This window comes from Tripterygium wilfordii, chromosome 11, assembly GCF_013401445.1.
Source record: "Tripterygium wilfordii isolate XIE 37 chromosome 11, ASM1340144v1, whole genome shotgun sequence".
NCBI lineage: Eukaryota > Viridiplantae > Streptophyta > Magnoliopsida > Celastrales > Celastraceae > Tripterygium > Tripterygium wilfordii.
The window spans coordinates 8,508,172-8,523,668 of NC_052242.1; the positions used below are offsets into that span (position 1 = coordinate 8,508,172).

Sequence of the window (15,497 nt, forward strand, 5' to 3'; positions counted from 1 at the left end):
AAAGTGATAATCAACCCCAATATGTTTAGTACGCTCATGAAAGATAGGATTGGCAGTCAAGTAAGTAGCACTGACATTATCACAAAGCACCCTGACAGGATAAGACAGAAAAATTTTGAGATCTCGAAGCAATTGGCGTAGCCAAACTGTTTCAGCAACAGCATAGGCAACAGCCCGGTACTCACTCTCAGTGGAGGAGCGAGACACAGTGGGTTGCTTCTTAGCGCGCCAAGATATGAGATTAGGACCCAGAAAAATAACATAACCCGAGGTAGATCGACGACAATCAGGACAACCAGCCCAGTCAGCATCAGTATATGCTGTAAGTGTGAAGAATTTAGAAGGACGAATCAAGAGACCATGTCGCGGAGTACCCTTGAGATACCGATAAATTCGCTTGACAACCTGTAGATGAGATGTACGAGGCGCATGCATGAATTGAGAAACAACATTGACGGCATAGGCGATATCAGGGCGAGTGATTGTGAGATATTGTAAGGCACCAACCATACTTCGATAAAGAGTAGGTTCTGATAGATGGTCACCATCAAGCAGAGATAACATGGTCTTGCTAATCATGGGCGTCTTAATGGAATTAGCTGTGGCCAAAGAGAACCGATGCAATAAATCCGTCAGGTATTTCTCCTGACTGAGATGTAGTCCCTGTGCAGACCTGTTGGCCTGAAGGCCAAGAAAGTAATGTAAATCACCAAGGTTCTTCATAGCAAATTGTTTTGACAATATGCCAATAAAAGCATGTAGAGCTGAAGAATGAGTGCCAGTGAGGATAATATCATCCACATATAATAAGAGGACCAAAGTACCCGAGGAAGAGTGATTCACAAACATGGAAGTATCGAATTGGCTGCAGTGAAAACCATTAGCAAGTAAAAAATTACTAAAGCGCTGAAACCATGCTCTAGGTGCCTGTTTGAGTCCATAGATAGCTTTTCGAAGCTTGCAGACATGATCAGGAAATTTTGGGTGTACAAAGCCTGGAGGCTGTCTCATAAAAACATCCTCAAGTAAATGACCATGTAGAAAGGCATTTTTGACATCAAGTTGCCGAATTGGCCAGTTAGCTCCAATAGCAATAGATAAAACTGTGCGGATAGTTGTGGGTTTAACAACAGGACTGAAGTCTCATGATAATCAATATCGGGTCTTTGATGAAAACCCTGAGCCACCAATCTGGCTTTGTACCGCTCAACCGAACCATTAGAATGGTATTTGATCCTGTAAATCCACTTACAACCAACAATGTTAGTACCGATAGTAAATGGAACCAAATCCCAAGTGGCATTGGATATGAGTGCATTGTATTCATCAACCATGGCTGATTGCCACTTTGGATTTTTAACTGCCTAAGAATAACAAGTAGGTTCTACTGAATCAACTGTGGCAACAAGAGAAAAAAATTTCCGAGGTTTTGTGATACCAGATTTTGCTCTTGTTTGCATGCTATGGACATTGGAAATTGTGATAGGAAGGGAAGAGGTTGGCGCGACTGTCGAGGTAGTGGTGGCAGGTGTGAGTAGAGATGAGGTGGTGGGAGCAGGTAGTGTGGGGTGATTTAAAGTTACGGGAGTGGATGGAGAAGGTGTAGTAGGTGAGAAAGTACTAGGCATATTTGGGGATAAGTGTAAAGTGGATGATATAGTGGAGGGTGGGGGAGGTGTATGGAGGGATAAAGTGCTAGGCATATTTGGGGATACGTGTATAATGTGTGATAAAGTGGAGGGTGGGGAGGTGGTAGTGGGGATAGGAGTTGAATATTCAACATTGGTAGAAGACCATGGGAAAGGAGGAGAGATGTGAGCCGAAGGTAGAGAAAGAGAAATAGGAGATGTGTGTGATGAAGGAGGTTGCAAAGAAGTCGTAAGTTCATGATATGGAAATTTATGTTCATGAAAAATAACATGACGACTTATGTAAACACGATTTGTGACTGGTTCGAGACAACGATACCCTTTGTAATGGGATGCATATCCAATAAAGATACAACGAATTGACCGAGGAGAAATTTTGTGTGGGACCGTGGCACTTAGATTAGGAAAACATTCACATCCAAAAGTCTTGAAGAGATGGTAAGGTGGCAGCTGGTTAAATAATTTGTGAAATGGTGAGAGACCTTGTAGGATTGGAGTAGGGAGACGATTGATGAGATAAACAGATGTGGAAACGGCCTCAGCCCAAAATTTGAAGGGTAGGTGCGAATGAAACAACAAGGTTCGACTCATACCAAGTAAATGACGGTGTTTACGTTCGGCAATGCCGTTTTGTTGTGGAGTATGAGGACATGATTTTCGAAACACAATACCACATCGAGAGAAAAGAGCAAGAAAATTGTGATTGTCAAATTCACGACCCCCATCACTTTGAAATGCTTTGATTTTACAAGAGAATTGATTTTCAACAAGATTTTGAAAATGGCAAAAATGAGTATACGCTTCAGATTTTTGTTTCATAAAAAATAACCAAGAATAACGAGAGAAGTCATCAATAAAAACAACATAATATCGATATCCAGAAGGAGACAAAACAGGTGATTGCCAAACATCAGAATGTATTAATTGAAGAGGCGCAGTAGTTTTATGAGAATTTAAAGAAAAAGGCAATCTATGAGATTTGCCCAAATTACAAGCGACACAACTCAAACGAGAAGACAAGACTCCTAATTGTGGACATAATTTGCGAAGACACTGGAGAACTTCTGAATGAGGATGACCCAGTCTACTATGCCAAAGACCAGCAGAAGTTGTAGAAGTATGCAATGCAGAGAGGAATGGCCGAACAGAGGAGGCAGGAATGGGATAAAGATCATCATTACTGGTGCATCGAAGGAGTGTGGTTCCCGTGCTCTTGTCCTTCATACAAAACACAGAACCATCAAATGTGGTGAAACAATTATTGTCATGACAGAGTCTTTTAATGGAGAGTAAATTTGCAGAGAGATGGGGAACATGAAACACATTACGAAGAGTTAATGGTTTGATAGGTGTGTGAAGAATAGCAGTACCAACCTTATTAATATCAAGCAGTTGGCCATTCCCTACCAATACTTTATTGTTGCCAGAATAAGAAGAAATACAGGATAAGTTACCTTCATGTGGTGTCATGTGAGCAGAGGCCCCTGAATCAGGATACCAGGCAGAATTAGCGGTGTCAGAAACAGACATAGCTGCAAAGGATCTTGGTAAATCTGTTGGAGTATAAGCAGTGTTATATCTATGATAACATTGATCAGCACTGTGTCCAGGTATATAGCAAATTTGACATGAAGTGGCCGGAGGAGTTGAGCCAAGAATACCCAATGCCGGAGAGGGGGAATTGGAACGACCAAAAACAGGACCAGTAGAAGAACCAACGGGACGGGGACGTCTATGGAAGTAGTGTGCCGAGGAAAAACTATGACCAGAATAAGAACCTCCACGCCCAGTACCAAAGTACCAGCTTCCTCCCTTACCTCTTCGCCCCCTTTCTCGACGACCACCCCCACGACTCCTATAAGTGGAAATAGGAGCAACAGAGGTTGATGGTGGGATAGCAGCTGCAGTTAAAGCTTTATGTTCATTAGGAGACGAAACAAGAGAGTCCATACGTAGACGACGATCATCATATGCAACAAGCCGACACCGAAAATTCTCATACGTAATAGGAGTCTCCAAATTAGCAACCATGGTTACAAAATCTTTATAATCAGAATCAAGACCAGCCAAAGCTTGGGCAATTAAATCCATCTCAGTGATAGAAATATTGAGATCACGTAACTGATCCGCCAAAGACTTGAGATCGCGACAGTAAACATCAGGCAATAAGGAATCTTTACGAAACGAGTGAAAACGCTGACGTAACTCCAGTTGTCGGGCCATGGAGACATCACGATATCGTTGTTGTAAAGTTTGCCAAAGAACAATAGCAGTGTCGATAGTGTGAACATCCGTAAGAACTGGACGTGCCAAAGTAGCATGAATCCAGTTACGCACAGTCTGATCAGTGCGAAGCCATATAGAATAAAGAGGATTGCGGACTTGTTGATTAAGAGAATTTGAGATGGTGGACGGTGGTTGAATAATAGTACCATCAATATAGCCAAGAAGATCGTATTGTAAAAGAAGTCCACGAATTTGTGTACGCCATAAGGCATAATCGTCAGCATATTCAAGTTTCGTGGTAACTATATTGGTGACATTGAGAGAGGAAGGTTGAGGAATGGAAGAAGAGAACAAGAGATCTGGGGATTGATATTGGGGAAGAATAGAGGTGGGCAAGGTGGAAGTTGGAAAAGAATAAAGAGAAGAAGTGATATACGGGTATGAAGAAAGGGGTGATGTAGACAAGAAAGGAGGTTGTTGGGTGTTAATCATGGAGGTTGTTGGGTGTTCATGACCAAGAGAGATAGAAGACAAGATGGGTATAGAAGCAGATGAGAAAGGAGGAGGGGCGGAAGCAAGTGGTGGTGGATTGAGGTCAGCTGGGGGAACTGACATAGGGAAAGATCCGGCAGTGAAAGATTCGACACCGATCAACTTAGATGATTCCATGAAAAATGAAGAAAAGAATCCCAAGCTTCGATACCATAAAGATTTTATGTTTGGCTTACTCAAGTGAGTGCCTGTCATTGTATATATATATATATATATAAGTGTGTATATCATATAAGATTACATAAAGACCCTTTGTACACATTGACGCTAATAATGCTAGCCAAAAGAACGAAGCTCGTCTCAGACGCAGTTGGGGTCATGTTAGATCAGGCCATGATCGCAATAGAGGGGAGAGAAGAGAGAGGATCGAGAGGAACTCAATCAAACCTCAAAAGGGATGATGCAATGAAACTGGGGAGAATCTATAGATGCATGAACCGCAGGGCAGAGATGCACGACAATTACACCTCCTAATTGATGCTCAGTGTTTCCACGACAGACTACACGTGCGATTGCACCATTGAGATAAGAAAACAAAATATGCACACACGAAAAAAAAGAGGAAACTCGTAAGTATGAAATTACGATGGAAACTCGCTAGGAGAAAGCCTAAAATCTTTCAAGTTTATACGACATCGTTTAGGGCAATGATAGGACAATCCCACCATGGCTTTTTCAATGACAATTACGCATCGTAACTGATGCTTAGTGTTTCCATGACAGACTACACGTGCAATTGCACCACACGACATAAGAAAACAAAATATGCACACACAAAACGTCGTCTTTTTCCTGCGCCAGACGAACACATCAACAGTACCAAAAAAAAAGGAAACACGCGAGTATGAAATTACGATGGAAACTCACCAGGAGAAAGCCTGAAATCTTTCAAGTTTACATATATGTAATAGATAGATAGATAGATGTAATAGATGCTCACAATTAAAATATTAAAATAGTAATCAAAGAAAAACAATTGCGACCTCTCTCTCTCCACCAATTGTGAGCTGCAACTTTCAGACTTTGGAGAAAATTCTCACAAAACAACCGGCTATTAATGCAAAATAAACGAAATTTGTGGGTAACTTGTATGTGGCTATGTGCCACTAAATTTGGCATTAAATAATTAATTAATTTGTATTAGAGATATTTATTGAGTTAATTCCCCATTTGTTCACCAAAAGATAGTTAGTATTTCAATTTGCACACTATAGTTTAAAATGTTTCAATTTAGTCACCAAAAAATAAAAATATTTCAAATTGGTTATTTGGGCAGGTTTTCTCAGTTTGGGATAGTGAAATTGCTTATGTGGCCAATTGATCAAACTAGGTGAGAAATGAATTTTTTTTCTCAAAAACAAAAGACAAATTAGAGTCATACACGTGTAATAAGACAAACCAATATCCACCTCTGAAAAATTTTAGAGATATAAATTCATTAATCGATAAATTATATAAACAAAAGAAAATAAGAAATAAAAACTGAACTCTTAACCTCGCAGCCCCACCATCTCCTCTTTTCTGAGGAAAAGAGGGGGATTTCGGGGTTGCTTGGGGTCATTGACTCGGGAGTTTCTTCCCTGAGAGTTGTTGTCTCGGGGGTTGCGTTGGGGAACGCTTGCCCTCAAGTAGTTTCCTGTTTGCTGACTTCTAGTCATAACCATTTTTTAGATTTGTGAAATTGTCAATTTTCCAATACGACACTAAACTGATGACGTTCAACATTGTTTTCAATCTTGATGACGTTCAAAACTGTTTTCGGTGTCGATGACGTATTAGGCAGTAAGAATGTAAGATTGTGTCGGACATTATCCTCTATACCATTAAGGATGGCTTGCACAAAAGAATACATAAGCTACGAAGGGCCACGAGAGTGTACTCGAGGGAACCTCTCCAACGCTGTTGTAATTTTAATTAACTCGCAAGCGCACGAATACAATTATAGCATAGGTATGCAATAGCGAGGTCGATCTCACGGAGATTTGTCAAGTAATTCCAATTTCTACTCAATTCGAATGTCTCGAGATAAAACTAAATTATTTCTGAAAATCGAGAAAGTGCAAGAATATTAAAAAGATTTAGGGTGTTTTCAATCAAGAGAATGCAAACTAGGACTTCGATTTCACCATAGCAATCCTATTCTATGTCTTATTTGGTTAAGATTCAATTCTCCTTTCTAAGGTTCATTCTTATCTAAAATATGAAACGCCATTGATTGTGGTCAAGATCAACTATTCTTAAATTGTTATCTAGCCATTGATTGTGGTCAAGATTACAAACAAGAATGCATTGAGTGCAAGAAGAACATCAAGAACCAAGAGTGTTTATGCATGGATCGTGCTTCAACAACATCTCATTCATTCACAAGAGCTATATCAAGTTTACCCATTGATCGTGGTGTAATCTTGTCTCAAACATGTATTTAAATAATGGTGATTAGTCATTAAATTAACACATGATATATGAAGCACAATGAATAAAACTAGAAACTTGAATTGGCAACGAATTAATTAAGACATAGAATAGTCATGCTAGGCTACATCGAATCCCTAGTAAAAGAGTTTAGCCACACATAATATATAGAAACATCAACAATTCAAGAAAGAACAACATCAAGAACTTAAGAAAAAGAACACCCTTTATAAAGTAAGCTTGGTGAAGAGGATTCCCCTTTTAAGAACCTTGTTGCTTTCTTCTCTCGTAGTGATGTTGCTCTCCAATATCCTCACCTTATGTGATTTTTGAGTCTCTCCCTTAGGTCTGCCATCTCTTGCTGTGTATGCCAACCCCTTTTATATCATCATTGGTTAGGTTAAAGTCATCCGTATGAAATGAAACAATATAATCCTAGTACAATTAGAATCCTTTAGTTTCCTCTTGCATAAAGATTTCCTCCAGCTGAAATATTGAATCATAATAGTCAAAGATTCATTCAAATCATAAATTGATGCTCTATTAGCTTCCTTCAAAGGCTGGAAACGTCCTTGGGCTTTCAAGAAGTCTCAAACCAATATTGTTAAGTATGAGCCCGGATTCCTGATTTTCTGGCCTGCGCAGTCCGTATTCAAACTGTCATAACTCTGTCCACAAAACTCAGAATCACAAACTATAAAATTCTTCAGAAACTAGACTTCCATATCTTTTCAACGGTATATAACACAAAACCCGGATCTTCTCAAAGGATTTATGGTGACCTTCACAAGTGGGCTGAACTGAACGGTGGTAGCTTTTGTTGAAATTACCAAGACTCGCATGTACATGTCCAATAACATTGCCAAAATTTCCATTGACATAATTCATCATCTAGGATTCGATTAACTGAAATGCAAACAAAAATAACATAAAACACCCAAGTTTAACTTGAAAACAAAGCAATAGGTTAAGAAAGAGAGGTATAAAATCAATGTAATTTTACAGTCATCAAATGCTCAAGTTAGTAACTATCATACGAGAATGGTCAGTGCTCGGAGCTCTCTCTCAAATAACTAATAATAGTATGGGAATGCAAAAGTTCAGGATCATATACCTATAGTAGGGGGTCCCCTTTTATATGAGTCAGGTGAGTTCTAGTTTTGGTAGGAGTATATCTCATTCTCCCGATCTTAGTATGATTTATAGGAAGGTGAATCCTATCCTGATTCCTTTTCTATGTGGAGTCGGTCACCATTGGGACTTTTAGTTTCTTATGGTGTTTGGTCACCATAAATTACCGAGCGAGAATGCTCGGTAATTCACCGAGGGCGCTCCCTAGTCTTGTCGAAGTGCTCTCTCTGCTCGGGAGGTACCATGCCCTATGTGGGCTCTTCAGACTCCTCTTCCTCGGTTGATTTGCACAGTCGAAAAGCGGAGGAACCTTGGTGGGACTTTGACTTTATGTGCCACGTGTCAAGATATGTGTGGAGTTCATTTTAGTATTGTGGATAAACGTCCACATTATCAATTAATTTGTTTAATTAATAATTAAGGATAATATCTAGTTGGATATTAATCAAATTAAGTATTTGATTTTTGAATGGTATTATCCTGAGAGATTCGATAGACTTCTAATCAAATTAGAAGACATCAATTCTTATCCCTTATGAGCCTATAAATAGAGGGTCAGTCCTTTGTATTTCACACACCAAATAATATACGTAAATGCTCTCTCTCTCAAACTCCGATCTTCCGCCTACGTGATCAAGGCTAGTTAGGGTGTGAATAGTGGGAGGACTCTGGTAGCGATCCCCGAGTCCAGACGTGTTCGTAGATCCGTGTTAGTCACCGACGTGCCAACGGTAAGCGACGTGGAACTAAGCAGCTCGATCCGTGAATCTGCGCTACAACAGGTATTCTGCTGCATAATGATACATGTGTATGTATGTATATATATATTTTTTTCAACATTGGTATCGGAGCAGGTTCATTCAGTTCCCGTATTTATGGTTAAATAGGTTTTAATCATCAATTGATTAAATTGATTATAATCTTATGATTTTGTGTAAATCGAGTTTTTTTTATTAATGAAACTTATGTGAACCCTCTTATTTTTATATAATTCTGTTTATATATATGTAATTCTGTTTATATACTTCTGTTTATATATATATATATAATTCTGTTTATACATATATATATATATATATATATATATATATATATATATATATAATTCTGTTTATATATACGTTTTAGTCTTGTTGTTGCATATGTTGCAACAATTGCTATATAAAAAGTAGGGTCTTTTGTGAGCTTATATGGTCTTAAATAATAATAATAAAAAAAGGCCGATTATATGTTTTAAAACAATATGGGCTTAATTTTTTTTTTTTTTTGGTTAGACTAAAGACTAATGGGCTATATATGTATTATATATATATATATATATGAAAAATGGGCTTAGTCCTAATTTGGACTTTAAAGTTTATTTGGGCTAGAATAAAGATTATGTCTTTATAAGAAATCCTAAAAATATGTTTTTTGGACTTAAACCCATGTTTTAAGTAAACTTATATTACAAATGTGTTTTCCCGTTGTAATTTGATCCATGTTTATTTTTTTGATATTTATGTGATATCTTAAATTAATTGATGACTCGCATGATTTTATTAATTGTGTGCTTAGTGTTTGTGATTATAAATCATCTTTTTTTTTATTGCATGATTAATAATTCATTTGTTGGATTATAATGAGGATTTTAATTGTGATTAAATTCATTCGTTGAATTATGATCTGCATATATGTTATGCATTTATTGTTTGGGCAATCTTTGTTAGTGACAAAACGTTATTAGCAATGTCTAGAAAATTCTGTCAAGGAAAGAGGTTACTTAATTGTGCGCCGTATTAAACGGAAGACCCCCTCTTTCCTGGGAACAATCTGGTTGCTAAATTTGTTAGTCCCTAACTTAGAAAGCTCACAAAGTTTTTATTTGTGCTATGTGCATAATAATCCTCATAATATATCTATTATAAGTTTAGTGCTTATAATAATAAATTTATGTGCAATATTGCTTACATATTATATTGTTAATATGATGGATCATAAAGATTCGTTCTTTGATTATTGATTGATGAAATATGAAGGTTAAATGATTTTTCCTTTGATTGTGGGTGATGACTTGAGCATAGCGATTTTTCGATCTCGCATTTTTAGGAAAATTATTTGATTTTTATATTTGAAGTTGATAAATTGTTTCTTATTAAAATCCAACCTTCGTTTACTTTTGAAGTAATGGCCTCGAAAATGTTATTGCTGACCTTAATAAAGGAGAAAAGTTAACTAGATCTGAAAATTATGATGTGTGGAGGAGGAAGATTCAGTATCTTCTCAACGAGCAAGAAGTGCTCGAGACCTTGGAGATGGCTATGGTGCCACCCGAAGAAGGTAACACTGCCCAGCACCGCTGTGATAAGGAAGCCTATGACAATTGGGTCAAAAAGGATCGTTGTGCACGGTTCACAATGCTTAGTGCTATGCAAAATGACCTAATTGGTGATTTTGAGGATTGCACTACGGCTCAGGCCATGTGGAATGAGCTCAAAATCAAGTTTGGGCAAACCAATGCCACTAGACTTCGTGCCTTGAACCTCAAATTCAATGAGTATACATTGCTCCCAAATCACACAATGCCCGAGCATCTTCGTGCAATGAACGGCATGATTAAGGATTTGAGGAATGCTGGTGTTGAGCTCAGTGATGAGCAACAGGTGTTGGTCGTGATCCGTTCCTTGTCGGACCCTGAGTGGGCCCATATGAAGCAATTGATGACTCACTCAGAGAATATCAAGACCTTCGATGATATTTCCCGTCACCTTGAGCTAGAAGCTGATTGCAAAGCTACTACCAAGAAAGTGGCCTTAGTGGCCAACGCTCCAACAAACCCAGAAATGGATATAAGGGAAAAGGAGGAGGGAAAAAGAAGCAATGGAAAGGTCACGGGCCTAAAGGCAAGAAGATTGAGAAGCCCAAGCCCAAGAAGAATGTAGCTAAGATGAAGTTCTACAACTGTGGGCAAAAGGGACACCTAGCCAGAAACTGTTCTGAGCCTAAGAAGGTAGTTCCTCAATTGATTTCTGTCAATGTTTGTTCTTATGCATTAGTTGCTAACTCCATTCCTGATTGGATTTTGGATACAGGAGCGAATAAACACATAGTTCGTGACAGACAGGGCTTTGTGGATTTTCACCGAATCCCAACTAGAACTCAGTATGTCTATCTGGGAAATAATGACAAGTGGAGATTTTGGGATGCGGTTCCTATCAACTTAGATTGTTAGGGGGTCGCAATTTAATCCTACATGATGTTTTGTATTGTCCAACTTTTCGGTGTAACCTTTGCTCTGTGCTAGCTTTATTGCCTTTAGGTTATTCTTTTCATTTTGAGAACAATGTTGTTGACATGTTTTATGATAATAAATTGTTCTTTAATGGACAACTTGTCAATGGTTTCTTTAAGTTAAATTTGGATTATTATAATGCCGCTTCTTCTTCTTCTGCACTTGTTACTTTCCCTAAAATAGATGGTATGTTATGGCATGCTAGACTTGGCCATATTGGTCAAGAAAGAATGGCTAGATTAGCCAAAGCAGGCCTATTGGGCTCGCTTGAAAAAGTCAATCTCCCTATGTGTGAGAATTGTCTAATAGGAAAGGCATCAAGAAAGCCTTTTGGTAAGGCTCTTAGGGCCTCTCATCCATTGGAGTTAGTCCACTCAGACATCTATGGGCCTATGAATGTTAAAGCCCGACATGGAGCGTCGTACTTCATAACATTTATAGATGATTATTCACGATTCGGGTATGTGTACCTGCTTACCCATCGACATGAAGCATTAGAATGCTTCAAACGCTTTGTTGCGGTAGTCGAAACTCAGCAAGAGAGAAATTTGAAAACTCTCCGAACTGATAGGGGACGTGAATATCTGTCCGATTCCTTTAAACTTCTATGTGAAACTAAAGGAATTAGTAGGCAACTTACAATTCCTGGGACACCGCAACAAAATGGTGTAGCGGAACGTCGAAACGGGACTTTGTTGGACATGACTAGGTCAATGATGGCTCAAGCCAATCTCCCAATAAGTTTTTGGGGCGATGCACTGCTTACGGCAACATACATACTTAATCGTGTTCCAAGTAAGTCTGTGCCTACTACTCCCTATGAACTCTGGAATAAAAGGAAACCAGAGTTAGATCATCTGCCCCCATGGGGCTCAGCAGGATATGTTCACTCTACCTCCCATAAGTATGGGAAGCTTGGCCCAAAGGCTAACAAAAAGGTGTTCATCAGATATCCTGAACACTCAAAAGGGTATGTGATGTATGGCGAACATCCTGATGGGGGTATGACAGAGACAGAATCCAGAGATGTGGAATTTTTAGAGAATAAATTCCCAAGCATTGGTGATATCCGCAAAGAATTAGAATTGTATGAGTTACAGTCTACGGAATCTTCTACTATCTCTGACGAGGAGAGGGAATTAGAGCGTCCTTCTCAGACAATCGCCATAGATAGTGGGAGTGATGAAAACTCCTTGCGGAAAAGTCAACGTGGAAACATTCCTCGTCGACATTTTGGAGTTGAAGGACATGCGTTGTTATGCTCTCTGTTAGATGTAGATGAGCCAGCTTCATACAAAGAAGCACTTCAATCACCTGCTTGCAATGATTGGTTAGCTGCCATGAACGATGAGATGGAGTCAATGGCAAAGAACCAAGTTTGGGACTTGGTTGACCTTCCACCAGGCCGAAAGGCCATTGGCAATAAATGGGTCTTAAAAGTAAAAAGGAAGGCCAATGGCTCAATTGACAAGCATAAAGCCCGACTTGTAGCGAAAGGCTATACCCAAATAGAGGGTATAGACTATGAAGAGACTTTTTCTCCTGTGGTGAGATTTGTCTCTATTCGCTCGATCCTAGCACTAGTAGCTCATTTAAATTTGGAGCTACACCAGATGGATGTTAAGACAGCTTTCTTAAATGGGAAGCTGGATGAGGAGATCTATATAGATCAACCTTTTGGTTTTGTGGCAGAAGGACAAGAAGGCAAAGTGTGCCGTCTTAAAAAATCCATATATGGTCTCAAATAATCATCTAGACAATGGTATCTCAAGTTCCATGAAGCAATTTTGTTGGCAGGCATGGATATGATTGAAGATGACCATTGTGTATATGTCAAAAGGACAGGAGAAGGTTTTTTGATCCTGTCTCTGTACGTAGATGACATTTTACTTGCTGGGAATAATATGAGGATGATTAATGCCATAAAAGATTGGCTATCCTCCGTTTTTGAAATGAAGGATATGGGTGAGGCTAACTATATGCTTGGTGTCAAGATCATGAGGGATAGATCCAAAAGAATTCTTGGTTTGTCTCAAGAGAATTATATTAAGAAAATTTTGGAGAAGTTCCGCATGCATCAATCAAAGCCCGTTTATACCCTTGTTGAAAAAGGTCGATATTTATCACTTGATCAATGCCCTAAGATAGACGAAGAAAGAAATAGGATGAGCAAGGTTCCCTATGCTAGTGCAGTTGGAAGTCTGATGTACGCTATGTTGTGTACTCGTCCTGACATCTGTTTTGCAGTTGGCCTAGTGAGCCGATATCAAAGTAATCCAGGTCTTACCCACTGGGAAGCCGTGAAAAGAATATTTCGTTACCTTCGTGGAACCACCGATCTAATCCTCTGCTATGGTGGAGGAAACCTAAAACTAACTGGATTCAGTGACCTGATTGGGCCAATGATAGAGACGAAAGAAAATCCACTTCTGGATATGTGTTTATCCTTGGTGGAGGAGCAATATCTTGGTGTAGCAAAAAGCAGAGCTGCATCGCTCTATCAACAATGAAAGCTGAATACGTTGCATGTTCAGCTGCAGTCCAGGAGGCCGTCTGTGAAAACCCAAGTTTAAAAAAGAAAAAGAAAAAGAAAAGTGAAGTGTTCGGACACCCAAACAAGTGTCCGGACACCTCGAATAGTTTTTGAGCAGATATGCAATCTGACTCATTTTCTTCACAAAGTGTCCGGACACCCTTTAGAGCCGTCCGGACACTTATCGGAAAATTGGGTTTTAAAACATGTTTAACATTTCTGGGTACATTATATTCCACTGGTTTTACAGAAATAGCCGAGAGAGAGACAGAGTGTGGAGAGAAGGTGATTTTGAAGGAGATCAAGGAGAAGAAAGCTTGAATCAAGAGTTTGGAACTTGTGTAAGCTTGGTTTTCAAGATTTCTTCAAGATTGAGGTAAGATTTCCATTTGTTTTGAAACTAGGGTTATGGGTTTTGTGGGATTTCGTGAAATTAGAAGTTTTGGAGTAAAAGATTGTTGAGTAATCAAAGTTTCTGTATATTGATGCTAGATTTGAGCTTGGATTGAAGTGTGGAGATAGGAGGAGAGGTGGCTGTGTTAGGGTTTGAAGATTTGGGCAAGGTGAGTAGTTTACCTTGAAATTTTGAGATAAATGTGAGTAGTTGGTTTGGAAAATAATAATTTTGGGGTGTAAATTGAATTGTAATTGTGTGTATGGTTTAGGTTGATTGGGCTTGGAAGAGTGGTGGAGTTTTACCCAAACGAGGTAGGGATTTTCTTAACCCTCAATTTCGAACACTTTTGGCTACCCGAATTGTGGTTAATTTCATTCGTTTCCGCCTTATTGTTCAAGGGGAAACAAACCTTTGCATGTATACTATTGTGCGTGAGATACCCTTATTGTTAAATGATTGTGTTTGAGGCATTACCCTTGGACACTCGATCACCTATCGAGTAGTCAATGCTCTTTATCATATGTTTGAATGAAATTGCGCGCAATTGAATTTAGTTGCATAACATTCATGTGTGATATTACATTTGATGCATGGTGGAAGTGGTGGATTGGATTTGGTGCGTACATCAACGTGTACTAGTGGTTTCGGTTATTTGGCTCTAGTGACACGGTTGATAGTACTTGTATGGACATGCACTAGTGGTTCCGGTTAATTGGCTCTAGTGGCATGGTATGAAATATTTGTGAGAGCTTGTGCTAGTGGTTCCGGTTAATTGGCTCTAGCGACATGGCTCGGTTAGATGTAAGAATTACATTTGTTTGATGACATGGCATATTGTTGCATAGCTTTATTTCTTATGACATTCTGGCCTTATTCCTTGTTTTACGCTCCTACTCAATATCCCTACTGAGCCTCCTGCTCACCGTTTTATTTTTCCCCTCCTCCAGTGATATAGGTACTAGCGCTAGTGCTCCGACCACGGATCAGCAGGGAGGTGCGTGACGTGGATGGCCTGGACTAGTGTTGGTGTGGTGGTTTTCTTTTATTATGTTTAAGTAGTGTTTATGTTATGGATGAATGATGATTTTGGTTGGTTAGGCCTGAGGCCTTGGTATGTACATGCGTATAGGTGATGTACATATATTTTACCACATTTTTGTGCTTAAGTGCATTATGTTCTCGGTAATTTTTTTATGGAATTAGATTGATATTATTCATGTTCCTTGTATTTTTATGGTAGGAGCAGTTGGAGCAAAGATACGGATCAAAGAGAGGAGTAAATTGCAATTGGAATCATATATAGGACCACTGGAACACTAAATGGCC

The 15,497-nt window shown here is 39.0% G+C and overlaps 1 long non-coding RNA gene across 1 annotated transcript; it reads left to right on the forward strand.

The window, feature by feature from the left end:
- Positions 1 to 14,008: 14,008 nt before the first annotated feature.
- LOC120009910 lies at positions 14,009 to 15,050 on the forward strand. The gene is made up of 3 exons (XR_005470764.1): positions 14,009 to 14,150; positions 14,267 to 14,337; positions 14,440 to 15,050. It is a non-coding gene; the product is annotated as an uncharacterized LOC120009910 (long non-coding RNA).
- The last annotated feature ends 447 nt before the right edge of the window (positions 15,051 to 15,497 follow it).